This window comes from Armigeres subalbatus, chromosome 2 (assembly GCF_024139115.2).
Source record: "Armigeres subalbatus isolate Guangzhou_Male chromosome 2, GZ_Asu_2, whole genome shotgun sequence".
Classification (NCBI taxonomy): domain Eukaryota; kingdom Metazoa; phylum Arthropoda; class Insecta; order Diptera; family Culicidae; genus Armigeres; species Armigeres subalbatus.
The window spans coordinates 63309648-63323839 of NC_085140.1; the positions used below are offsets into that span (position 1 = coordinate 63309648).

At 38.9% G+C, this 14192-nt stretch overlaps 1 protein-coding gene across 3 annotated transcripts in view; it reads right to left on the minus strand.

Moving 5' to 3' along the window:
- The window catches only part of LOC134208746 (lysophospholipid acyltransferase 6), a 111399-nt gene that overhangs the window by 82397 nt on the left and 14810 nt on the right, over positions 1 to 14192 (minus strand). The window lies entirely within an intron of this gene.

Genomic DNA, 14192 nt, shown 5'->3' on the forward strand with positions numbered 1-14192 from the left:
ATATACCGAATATACACTCACACTGGTGATCGGTCCACTTAGTGGTGTGTAGTGTTCTGCAGTGGATGATGTCACTCGTTGCATCCATAATTGTCGCGTTTGTTGGAATAAGCGCATACGTCGCAAGAGGAATTCTTTTTATTGATTCCTTTTTTTTTTGAAAGACATTATTCACAAATTAGTTTCTGATTTATTTCTTCAGATCACAACAGATCGTAACGCGCAAGGGAACTCTTTCTTGCGACTTACGGCCTTATTCCTGTAACAGCTTAAGGTGATTATAGAATGAAGCCAGAAATCGGCCATTTTGTAAACCACGTGCTTTTCCAATATTTTTTTCAAGAGCACGAGATGAAAGAACCATAACGCGTATGGGGCTGAAATAATGGTAGATCGTTTGCTTAGTTATGCTGAACAATCATGATTTGAGTTTCGGCACTGTACGAAAACTATTATGCCAGATTTGGGGTTTTGGAAATGTATGTAGATAAACGTGTGGTGAATTTGAAATTCACCACGGGCTTCATTCTATAATCACCTTAAATTGGTGTCGTCTGTTGGTGAACAGTGTGCAGCACGAGTTGGAATGCGTCGTACGCCAACTAAATAAATAATCAAACTCTGGTACCTGATAGTGATGGTGAGGTAAAATTGTGATTTGAAAAGATTAAGATAGACGAAGTTGAACGTCCAATTTCCTATGGGCTTAATCTTTGGATAGAAGGTGCACTCACCTGAAAAAAGATAAAGAGAAAAACAAAGTCGATTAGGTCATTGATCACGCTGACTGTGAAGGATTCGATAGCTCGATGATATCATCCCATCAAGGGCGATTGATGTCTCAGTGTAGCAAGATGATTTCATCATGGAATCAAATAAAGTTCGAAGAATGTATACAATTATTATCAATTAAGTAGGACTTCGGAAATCGTGCAGTCTTCACGATACAATTCAATTATTCTACTTTTTGCAAATTTTTTTTTCTTGACATACATCTTCTGACTGAGACATTTTTCATCGCAATAATTTAATGTTTTACGCGTTTTTCGATTGTTAATTAAAACTTACAAAGCCAATTTCATAACATTCTCCAAAAACGAAGACAATTAATGAACGATATTGGGTCGCTACTCCTGGATTTCATCTAATAGCTGCTGTGTTCAATGTTAATCTCATGAAAAATCAAGAATTCGAATGGTTTATCATTTTTGTGAGCATGCATGTTAGTAAAGGAAACGAAGAAATTGATGCTGTATTTCTTCGAGATGAATATATATTCAGTGGATGAAAAACGGAACAGTTCCCTTTGTGAGAGGACTTAACTTTTGAAGCGCATTTTTTTTTCGTTGATTTTGTCAGCATCGAGCACAAAGAACGGAAAAAATAGTACGAATCGTTTGTTTGCGATTACGACTAATATGGGAGCATGTTATTAATGATGGAGCAGATTTCCTGTTTCTTCTCAACTGCAACAAGTTTCTACGATAAAAAATACACTTCTTAAAATTTGAGTACTGTGAGAAATGAGAAGCTAGTAATGAGAAATATAATGTGAGAACTAATAAATTAGAAGTGAGCAGTGGGATAAAAGAAATGAGAAGTGCTATGTGAGTAGCGAATCGAGATTTAAGAAGTGTGTGATGGGAAGTGAGAATGAGAATGAAGAAATGAGAAGTATGAAGGTGAAAATACGAATTGAGAAGAATCGCGCCGGGACTAAGACAAGGTGATGGACTTTCGTGCCTGTCGTTCAACATTGCGTTAGAAGGTGCCATGCGAAGAGCCGGGTGTAACAGCCGGGGTTCCATTTTCAACTGATCCGGTCAATTTATTTGTTTCGCGGATGACATGGACATTGTCGGCCGAACATTTGCAAAGGTGGCAGAACTGTACACCCGCCTGAAACTTGAAGCAACAAAAGTTGGACTGGTGGTGAATGCGTCAAAGACAAAGTACATGCTTGTGGGCGGAACCGAGCGCGACAGGGCCCGGTTGGGAAGCAGTGTTACGATAGACGGGGATACCTTCGAGGTGGTCGAGGAATTCGTCTACCTTGGACCCTTGCTAACGGCTCATAACAATGTTAGTCGTGAAATACGAAGGGGCATTATCTGTGGAAGTCGGGCCTACTACGGGCTCCAGAAGAAACTGCGATTAAAAAAGATTCGCCACCGCACCAAGTGTGTTATGTACAAAATGCTGATAAGACCGGTAGTCCTCTACGGACACGAAACATGGACAATGCTCGAGGAGGACTTGCTAGCACTCGGAGTATTCGAAAGATGGGTGTTTAAGATCACACCTTTGGCGGCGTGCAAGAAGATGGTTTGTGGCGGCGAAGAATGAACCACGAGCTTGTCCAGCTCTACGGCGAACCCATTACAGCCTAGGTAACCAATAAGCATTAAAGTAAGCACTATAGTAGCTTTATACTGGCAATGCATATGCTCCATGCTGTATATAAGCATTTCGAAAACCTGGCTGTTCTAAATAAGCATTCTCAAAGCTATCATGAGAGGCATAGTCTTAAAATAGCATTTGGAATGCACAATGTTGTTTTTCGTTAAGTGCAATGGAACAGCTACATTAGTGCCACTTTAAGGCCTGTAGTGTTCATACGTCAAACGTTTTCCAATATGGAACCATATAGCGGGGACTATTTATCCAATGAACTTACATTTGAAAATAGAAATCGGTACGAGCAGAATGTTTTTTCCATTCCGACCATTGACAGGAGTACTTGTCATTAACCTAACCCTATCACTAATTACATAGTTTAGCTACATTTTATTATTCCATTGCACTATTTTCGATGGATGCAGCACTACTGTAGCTGTTTCATTGCAACTGGGTATGACGTTTGTGACGGTTGCATTCTGAGATGAGTTAGATTTAGTTTCAATGTTCCTGAAGGGGATTTTATTTGTGTTGGGCAAAATTATTCTCACTACCATCTCTCTCTTATGGGCCAGCTGGTAAGGGCGATTACAACTACAGCGTCGAATGACAAGAGCGCGAGTTCGAATCCGGCTTGAAGAAAGTTAAAAAATTATATGCCATTTCAAATATGGAAATACAATAACGATATAATATGAAAAAAAACTATGTAAAAAAAGAATTAGAAAAAAATGCCATTAAAAAAACTTTTTTTCTTGTTTTAAAAATTAAGCATTTATTCAGAATTTCGGATGCTGAATAAATGCTATTCAGCAAAATTTCTATTTTATCGATAAAGTAGGATTGAGTATTTAAGCAGCCATATATTGGGCCAAAACCTGCATTAAAATAGCATTAAAGGCGACTACAGGGCTTATTGGCATTTAATGTTTTGCAGTAAAGGCGCATATAATGCCACTTAAATACTTTATACAGGCATACCTCGATTATATGGACTTTTTCGATGCAAAAAAGTCCATATAATCGAATTTCCCATATAATCGAAGCAAAAAAAAATCTCATAATATTTTTTAAACTATGAAAATAGTTTTAATACAATGAAAGAAATTATCTATTTATTGCCTTACGTATCTGCATGTTTGGGCCCATTCTATGATGATTCAGAAAATTTTAATTTTTAATAAGATTGTAACTGTTTTTCAGTCGCTAGTTTGCATACTGTTCTAAGATTACGTTAGTCATGATGACTTTTTTTCAATCAGTTCATTGATTTGGTAGGCTCAGTCGTGTGTGACAATTTGCGGAGCCACAATTCTCAAGTATGCTCATCCGGGCGTTTGACGTTGAAAACGGTTTTGCGTGGCGTCACGCTTGATTTTGGTTTGTCAGGGAGCATCTTTTGGTTGGCCAGAGCTTCGTGGTACACGGTACAGAGAAACAGAAATAATGAAGACTTCATCAAGTTTAATGTGGACACAAAGTTACACTTGTTTAAAAACTCTCAATACTGTGCCTGTTTTAGCCTGTTTTAGCAATCGAAGTAAACACTAAATGTACGGAAAGTTGATCGCAGCAAATTGAATTCGACGGAGATTTTTTCCCATTGTCTCCTATAGGAAATTGGCCGGATCGGATTATGAGCTCTGATGTTATGGCCTAAATACTTTATTTGCAAAAAACGCCTATAAACAATCACTCTTGTCTGACACTTTTAAACCGATCCGCTTGCAACAAGTTGCGGTTGATGGGGATTCTTACAATTAATTTAAATGCAGGTAAATAATATTTATTTTATATTTTGGAATATGTACATGGGTGCTTTTATTATTGGCAGTCAATTTCTAACTGAACAACGGAATGAAGAACTGTACACCGTAACCAGAAGTCACGGTTATAATGATTGGAAAATCTAACTGAGCATATTCTTGATTATATTGTCGCAATTGAATCCTTCCTATCAATGTAAATTCATCATTAAATTGAAATATTTCTTGCTGCCTGCACCATTGGTAATCTTCTTGTAGCATCCTAAGATGCATGTCTAACTTTTAAAAGAAATTCTCTTTTGAGGAAAGAAAGGATAACACGTCTGACTCATGCGATCACAGGAACAAAACTCATTTATTCAATACAATTACATATACTTAAATTAACTGCCTGTAGTAGTGTGGTTCGCTCTATCGAGAGGAATTCATAGTGAGATTCTACCGCACGAAGGGCATTGCCCATCTTGCCACTACACTTCTTTAAACAGAAATTCATTTAAGAACTGCTAACTTACGTTCCCGATATTCAATTTCTCTGCCTGCCTTTAAGCATCAGTATAATCCGCAAGCTTTGTGCTGAACGAACATAAATACTGGGATATTCGATAACTTTTTTTGAAAGTCTTCTTGTAGATTTTCGCGGCACTGACAGTGAGGGAAAAATAGTAATCTCTCACCAGGCCTTTTTTTCTTTCCCGCTAAATAATTTCTCGGCGAAAATATGCATGTGAGTGAGCATCTTCTGCTCGTGAATATAAGTGAGCACTACGATCGCTGGTAGCAGTCATTAAAAAAAATCTTTCAGTTTCCTGGACATACTGCTAAAAAAAATCAGTATCAGTGGATCAGATTTGCTGGATAGTAATGCGTCATCCATTTTTCTACACTCAATTCCACGCACCAAACGCAGAGAAAGGTTGGAAGTAAAGGTCTTACAGCTAAATACGGCAATCTCATCATGTCGTGAAGACACTTGCTTCCCATACTGCCAGACTGACAAGCCGGTTCACGTTTTCTTATATCAGAAATCACCTGAAATACATGTTATCTTTCCCCCACAGATTTGTAAGGACGTTTCCGTGGCTTTTGTTGATAAATGAAATACTCAATTACAATGAAAGTTGCAATGTAAAAATGGTGAATCGATCTAAGCAGCGGACCATATGATTTAGTATGCGATTTTATATATAGCTTCAAAAACATGCCATACTGGCCCTAATATTTCTCCAGTGCACCTTAATAAATATAGAATCAATGTAAAATATGACGTGGAATATTCAACAGCTTTTCAAACTCCCAAAACACGAAAAAAATTGAGCTGAAAAAAAATGTCCATATAATCGAAGTCCATATAATCGAGGGTCCATATAATCGAGGTATACCTGTATAATGCTTACTGGTTACCTGGGAGGTATACCTCGATTATATGGACTTTTTACCTCGATTATATGGACATATTTTTTTCGCTCATTTTTTTTGTTTTTAGCATTAGCATTAGCATTGTTACGGTGTAATTCGTAGATTGGACACTAGTGATACTAATGTTTTACTTTTGAGATCCTTATCTAGAATGCTATCAGAAATCAAGAAGGGGAGTGGTCCTTGATTCCAGTCTTAAACAAAAATAACAAAAGCATGAGGATTACTACTCCTGGCCACGCCCATCTTCACCGTAACTAGGGAGAGGAAGGAAGTGTTGATGTAGTACTTACTTAACGAGAGGCCACCAACTTAGCGACACCCTCATAAGTACCACGGAGTTGGATAATGAGGAAGGTATTCGTTGGGTCAGGATTTGCCTGTAGCTGGCAATGTAACCGTGGTAGATCTTACCCCGTAACACACCACGTAAAGGTGTCTACCCAGCATTACGGGTATTTTTTCGCTCATTTTTTTGTATATCCACAAAACTGGAAGAGTTTAATTCAATATGTTATACATAGAGTTTCAAATGGTTTTCCAAACCTTCTTGTTAGCAGTTCTTAAATCAATTGCTGCGTAACTGTTCAGCAAAGCATGATCCTGAAACGCTCATGCAAACTCGTTCATGCTGTGTAATGTGAGCGATGTGTTTTTCGTTAGTGTTGTACAAAATACAACATCGCGCGTGCTCTAGTGCAAAAGAAGTTTGCCAATGGTATAGGAAGTACGACTTTGAATTATTTTTGGTGTTGTTGAAGTTGATGCCGTAAAGTGTCTCCCGAACAAATATGTATGGGAAAATGAAATTTAGCCAAACCTTTTTCGGAAAATATTCGACAAGCTCTCAAGCTCTGGTAGTATGTATTTAAATCTATTTTTGCCTTTCTCGTACAACTAAGTTGTACCGAAAGGCTATCATTTCACTCCAAATTCGAACTTTTGATAGAAATCCCGGAGACCCATAGTGTTATATACCATTCGACTCAGCTCGATGAGCTGAACAAATGTCTGTCTGTCCGTGTGTGCGTGTGTGTGTGTGTATGTGTGTGCGTGTGTGTGTGCACAAAATGCCATAAAAAACATAAGCCAAATTTTCACATAGAAATTCTTAACCGATTTTCTTGCAACAAGTTGCATCCGACAGAGACTAAAACGCTGTTGATCACTATTGAATTTCATAATAATTGAAAATTGCAAAAAATACATAATATTAAAATAGTGATGAGACATAGTAACATAGAAAAATAATGTGTTATGAAAAATGCCTTGCATCTATGAATATTTCTTCCATTAAGAGTTTCATCGTACTATAAAGATGCTCGTGTTGCACGCATTTAGGCGTAGGTATGCTCTTCGTTCAGTTTCATATTACTATGAAGTTGTCCGAAAGTCAAAATTCGAACATAGGAAATTCGAGAAACTTTTGGCAGTGCCATCTGTCGTCTACTAGTGCAAATTTTCTATCATAACATTAGACGGTGTAACTGTTTTGCCTTTCTTGTACATCATCGAGGTGTAAGCGTAAAGGCTATATTTATTACCTTTTTGCGCGAGAAAGGCGCCATCACCGCTAGGTGGATTAATCTGGGTTTTTGTCTACTTTCCTGTGGCTGGTATGGTGAATTGCGCATAGCTGCGCCAAAGCGGGAAATTGGCTGGTGCAATGTTAGAATGAGGACGCTGCTATTATTCCAGATCCTAAGGCCTAGAGGTAGCCCTCGAATAACATAAATCATGGCGGATAACCATTTTAACCTCAACATAAATTCGGCGTTCTAAAATTACTCTGTGATGAAATTTTGAATGCAATCTCTGGTTTTGTCCGGGATTTGTATGAGGGCCCGCCACTGTGCGTCATTTTGATTTTCAAAGCCCGTTGAAAAATACAGCTAAGCTTAAAGGCTCAAGACTCCATCACAATGTTTTGAAAATTAATGACTGTATCCCTTGTTTGTAATAGTGATGCAATTGGTACAGAAAAGTTCAGCAGCGATAAATAAATGTTGTTTACAACTGGGGTGGGTGGAAATGGGGTGGTATAAATGTGCCAGCTGATGCATAATGTTGCCAGACTTGACGAATTGTTTATTTCATATCATAAGACATGTTCATGGTGTATCAAATATATGGGTATTTATGAGTGAAAATTAATATGGAAATGCCATGAATATATTACGATGGAGGGTAAGTCCGTAAATAGCCCCAAAATATTGAATTTAGTTCAAAACTTTATTAGTATTAGTGCGGATTCGAATAAAATCATCGTCATTGTCGGATTGATTACGGTTTATAGAGCCTTAATATACGAACATAGTCCAAAATAGCCATAACAATTTATTTTACATCCTTGAATATTTCACTTAGCAGGTGTAGGTGCACTGTGCAATTGATCTTTCCCGTCAACAATTCTTATCCGCTCAATCGATTCTTCAATTTCTTGAGGTCAACTTTCCCAAAGAACCCATACTTTTTGACGAATAGTGCTGGTTTCCAAGCTTGGCCTAACATTCGCCCGATTTTTAATTAAAATAAGGCCAATTCCAATTCTTCAAACGTGCGGCCGGTTCAAACGAGCGGCATTTTTCCGATTTTTTTTTTTTCGATTCTAAAAATAGTTACAGGCTTCCAAAAATATGAGTTCTGTGAAAAAGTTGAACAATACAATATAATATATAAAACAAGACACACAGGTGGGAAATGTCAATTGGTTCTTGTAAAAATTAAACTGATATGTGGATGGAGTCCCTTATAAACATTCATTTAAATTCTTTTTAAGAATATCAATCAAACGCAACTTGTTGCAAGGAGATCTGTTAAACACAAGTGTTAGAAAAGTGAGACTGTTTCTACGCGATTTTTGCATAAACAAATGCATTTTGGTCATATCTTCTGAGGTCTGAGGTCAAATCAAAAGAGGATAAGTATCAGTCCTCTATAGAAAGCTAGTTTTTGAATCGAACATACAGCTTTCTTGACCACTCAGTGTTCTCTTTGTTGCTGAAACAGGAAGGCACTGTAGTTAGAATTCGTGAACAAGTATATTAGTGTGCTCACATTAAGCTTAGCGAAGTCTTCATTACTAACGTAATCTTAAAAACTAGCGGCTGGAAAAAGGATACGTTCTTTAAAAAAATCATGATCTTCTGAGTTATCATAAAATGAGCCCAAACATGCGGATTAGACTGTAAGGCAATATTCAACTTTTAAGACTTATTTCATCGTGTAACACAAATTTCGAGAAAAAAAAATTTGCTTCGATTATATGGACTTTTTTGCATAGAAAAAGTCCATATAATCGAGGTATACCTGTATTCAGAAGGTAGCTGAAGCCGGAAGGGTACGATGGGCACGACATATTTCAAGAATACTGCAACCCTGCAAAGATGGTGTTCGCTTCTGATCCGGCACGAGGCAGCGTGGAGCACAGCGAGCAAGGTGGGCAGACCAAGTGCAAAACGACTTGGCGAGCGTTGGGCGCATTCGAGGATGGAGAGATGCGGCCTCGAACCGTGTATTGTGGCATCAAATTGTTGATTCAGTGTTAGGGGTCGTACACTTATTACGTATTATGGGATTTTTTTAAGAATGTAAGAATTTTTTAATACAAATATTTTTTATTTATATGGTACGTAAGAAAACGACAGACCACCCCAACCCCCATAAGTGCTTACGTAATATGTGTACGACCCCTTATCTGTTTAGATGTAAACTAAATAAATGAAAACGAATAATTCGCATTACGCCATGTTTGCAAAAAACTCACTCATTTTTCAGAAACTTAACCGATTTGCAACAAGTTGCATTCGACGCAGAATCATGTCCCATTGTTGACTATTTAAAATAGGCACGATTTTTTATAAGCAAAATCCGTGAAAAAACTCACTCATTTTTCGGGCACTTATCCTGCAACGAGTTGTATACGACGCAGAATCTTTTCCCATTGTTTCCTATTGAAAATTATCCAGTTCGGACTATGGGCCCAGATGTTATCGCCAATTTATTTTTACCAAAATATTTTACTTTATTTTATCGTGCAAAAGATTTTCAACCGATTTACTCGCAAAAAGCTGCATTCGACAGGGAATTATGTCTTATTGAACGAGAAAGACATCATCACCGCTAGGTGGATTATTGTTTTTGCCTTTCTCGTACAGCAAAGTTGTACCGAAAGTATCATTCCACTCCGAAAACGAACTTTTTATAGAAGCTTCGGATATACATAGTGTTATACAGGTCGATTATCCGTAGACTCGATTATCCGGAATTTTACACTCGATTATCCGGAGAATTTTTTTTCTTCGAATTTTTTTTATTTTAAATTTTAAATTTCAATAATATAATAAACAATATGATTATTTGAGCAATATGGGACTTATCAAGGTTGTTGGAGGGGGTTGAAAAGGGGCTGTTTTGTATATTGAAATTTGACTATAGGCTTGTATGTCAAATCCATGAATTCAAATGAATATATTACTGTCATATTCATACAAAATATGATTATTTGAAGAAACATGAACGTAGCTGAAATGGTGGGGACTGAAGTAGGGGTATTTTATATATTTAATCTTAAGTCCATGAATAAACTGTTTTCTCTTTAACACGTCCACATACTTCTCGCTTCAGGTATTTTCCCATGGAAGTCTGTTTCCTCTTTTTTCTTCCATGCAATTACTTGATCGATTATCAATTAAACTGTTGCATTTGAGACAAAATCTTTAGATCTGCTGTTTATATCAATCCAATGTAGTTCCAAAATTGATGAAGCAGACATTCATTCTACACATGAAAACGTAACCTCGCCGCCATAGTTTGAGTGCATAACAAGATGGCAGAATTCGCTCTTAATTTATATTATCGACGATAGACAAGAAGCCTTAAGTTTTTTTTCGATCATAACAAGACATGAAAAAAAATTGCACAACACCTGATACAAATGCGAAAGAGCAGAGAAATATTTCCCCCACCGACGTTGTGATAAAACGGTTCGTTCTACATAGTGCAATTGCCATTGAGGATCATGTGTAAAACAAGTAGAAATGCATCATCCGAACCGATGTCCTTACAATTGTAGGTTTTGTAAAGGAATTCTTGCAGAATATCCCCCTATAATCCATTAATTTCGTAATGTAAAAATCAACCATTTTCAACCCCCTCCTCCATCCCTCCCGAAAAACTTTTTATATCAATCATTTTAAAATTGTGTATGGATTGTCACACTTATGTAATTTATGGACGTTCATTTAGGTAAGCATAGTTTAGGTTTAGTTAACAACTTCAGCAAAACCAAATGACCCGTAACGCTGGGTAGACACCTTTACGTGGTGTGTTACGGGGTAAAATCTACCACGGTTACATTGCCAGCTACAGGCAAATCCTGACCCAACGAATACCTTCCTCATTATCCAACTCCATGGTATTTATGAGGATGTCGCTAAGTCGGTGGCCTCTCGTTAAGTAAGTACCATATCAACACTTCCTTCCTCTCCCTAGTTACGGTGAAGATGGGCATGGCCAGGAGTAGTAATCTTCATGCTTTTGTTATTTTTGTTTGAGACTGGAATCAAGGACCACTCCCCTTCTTGATTTCTGATAGCATTCTAGATAAGGATCTCAAAAGTAAAACATGAGTATCACTAGTGTCCAATCTAATGCTATGCTAAAAATTAACAACTTCAGCAAAACCAAATTGTTAGTTATGACTACGGCGACCTCTTCCAGCTTCCAGAGGTAATCTCCCAAATTATCTTAAAATGTTTAACATTCAGATAATTTTAAATTTTTAACATTATTTTAGATGGCTCGGAGGAGATCCATAGTATTATATACCGACCGTCTATGGTCGACGAATGAGGTGATGTCTTCGTGTTTGAGTGCACAAAATCTAACCCATTTTGCGGTACTTATCCTTATTCGATTTGCATCCAAATTATTGCATGGGAAATGGGAAATTCTGTTTCCTATTGAAGCATTGTTTCGTATTGATAATTTCATGGATAGGACTCAAAAGAAATAAAGGCAAACATACTATTTTTTGCACAAAAAACTTAAATAGTCTAGCTATTTTATTGGCACCTATTCTCAACATGCATTTAAATGAGAATCCTGTCTTATCATTTCATATCGAAAATTGACTGGATCGGACTATGGACTCAAAAGTTTTGGCAAAAATACTATTTATCCATATTATACCAGAATGTCATCAATACCGCTAGGTGGATTAATCAATATTTTTCTTGAATAAATCCTAACTACACCACTGCAAATAAAATAAAACATAAGTATTTTGTTCAGCCCAAGAATACGCGCAGCAGCTGGAAGTGGTACTCCCAACGGAAGAGCAGCTAGGCGCAGCGTCTCTTGAAGATGGCTGGAGAGATATTCGATCCGCCATTAGTAGCACCGCAACCGCTGCACTTGGCACGGTGCCCCCGGATCAAAGAAACGACTGGTATGACGGCGAATGTGAGCATTTTGATAAGAAAATTATTTTGAGCTTTTTAGTGGAATGTTTTCACCTGTCATAAGACGAGTTTATACAATCCCATTGAATTCCACCACTTAATTGTATCTTGACAGATACGTATTTCGACCTCAACAGTAAGGCCGTCTTCAGTGTCTCGTACTTGACTCGACTAAGTAAGTCGAGTCAAGTACGAGACACTGAAGACGGCCTTACTGTTGAGGTCGAAATACGTATCTGTCAAGATACAATTAAGTGGTGGAATTCAATGGGATTGTATAAACTCGTCTTATGACAGGTGAATGTGAGCAGTTAGTGGAAGAGAAGAATGCAGCATGGGCGAGATTGCTGCAACACCGCACAAGGGCGAACGAGGCACGATATAAACAGGCGCGGAACAGACAAAACTCGATTTTCCGGAGGAAAAAGCGCCAGCAGGAAGATCGAGACCGTGAAGAGACGGAGCAACTGTACCGCACTAATAACACACGAAAGTTCTACGAGAAGTTAAACCGTTCACGCAAGGGCCACGTGCCACAGCCTGATATGTGTAAGGACATAAACGGGAACCTTCTTACGAACGAGCGTGAGGTGATCCAAAGGTGGCGGCAGCACTACGAAGAACACCTGAATGGCGATGTGGGAGACGAGGATGGCAGTATGGTGATGGACCTGGGAGAACGCGCGCAGGACATAATCTTACCGGCTCCGAAACTCCAGGAAATCCAGGAGGAGATTGGCCGGGTTGACCAACTACCAGGAGAGCTATTTAAACACGGTGGTGAGGCACTGGCTAGAGCGCTGCACTGGGTCATTACCAAGATTTGGGAGGAGGAAGTTTTGCCGCAGGAGTGTATGGAAGGTGTCGTGTGTCCCATCTACAAAAAGGGCGATAAGCTGGATTGTAGCAACTACCGCGCAATCACAATGCTGAACACCGCCTACAAGGTACTCTCCCAAATTTTATGCCGTCGACTAGCACCAATTGCAAGGGAGTTCGTGGGGCAGTACCAGGCGGGTTTTAGGGGCGAACGCTCCACCACGGACCAGGTGTTCGCCATTCGCCAAGTACTGCAGAAATGCCGCAAATACAACGTGCCCACACATCATCTATTCATCGACTTCAAAGCCGCATATGATACAATCGATCGGCACCAGCTATGGCAGCTAATGCACGAACACGGTTTTCCGGATAAACTGACACGGTTGATCAAAGCGACGATGGATCGGGTGATGTGCGTAGTTCGAGTTTCAGGGGCATTCTCGAGTCCCTTCGAAACCCGCAGAGGGTTACGGCAAGGTGATGGTCTTTCGTGTCTGCTATTCAACATCGCTTTGGAAGGGGTAATACGAAGAGCAGGGCAATGGTACAATTTTCAATAAGTCCGTCCAGCTATTTGGCTTCGCCGACGACATAGATATTATGGCACGTAACTTTGAGAAGAAGACTGAAGACTGAAGAGGGAAGCTAAGCGGATCGGACTAGTCATCAACACGTCGAAGTAGAGATGGGCGTTCAGATCCGGAACCGTTCAAATGATCCGGATCTTCAATGTGAGTGAATGATTCGTAGATCACTTTTTAAAAGACCCGGTTCACCAGATCAGTAAAATTCGTGAGCATTTAAAGAGGAATGACAAATTGAAAAGAAAATTGTGTACTTTTTACATGTTATGTATGATTGTTAGCGAAAGAGGGAGGAAATATTGTAAGATTGTGTGAGCCTGAATAGCAGCCGCTACGCCATTTTGCATTTTTCTCATGTTTAGTTCAAAAGATCCGATCCGGTTCAAAGATCCGGATCATTAAAGTGAATGACCCAGATCTGATCCATTCAGTGGAGTGATCCGTTTTGCCCATCTCTATGTCGAAGACAAAGTACATGATAGGAAGAGGTTCAAGAGACGACAATGTGAGCCACCCACTGCGAGTTTGCATCGGTGGTGACGAAATCGAGGTGGTAGAAGAATTTGTATACTTGGGCTCACTGGTGACTGCCGAAAATGACACCAGCAGAGAAATTCGGAGACGCATAGTGGCTAAAAATCGTACGTACATTGGACTCCGTAAGACGCTCCGATCGAATAGAGTTCGCCGCTGTACCAAACTGATAATCTACAAAACGCTCATTAGACCGGTAGTCCTCT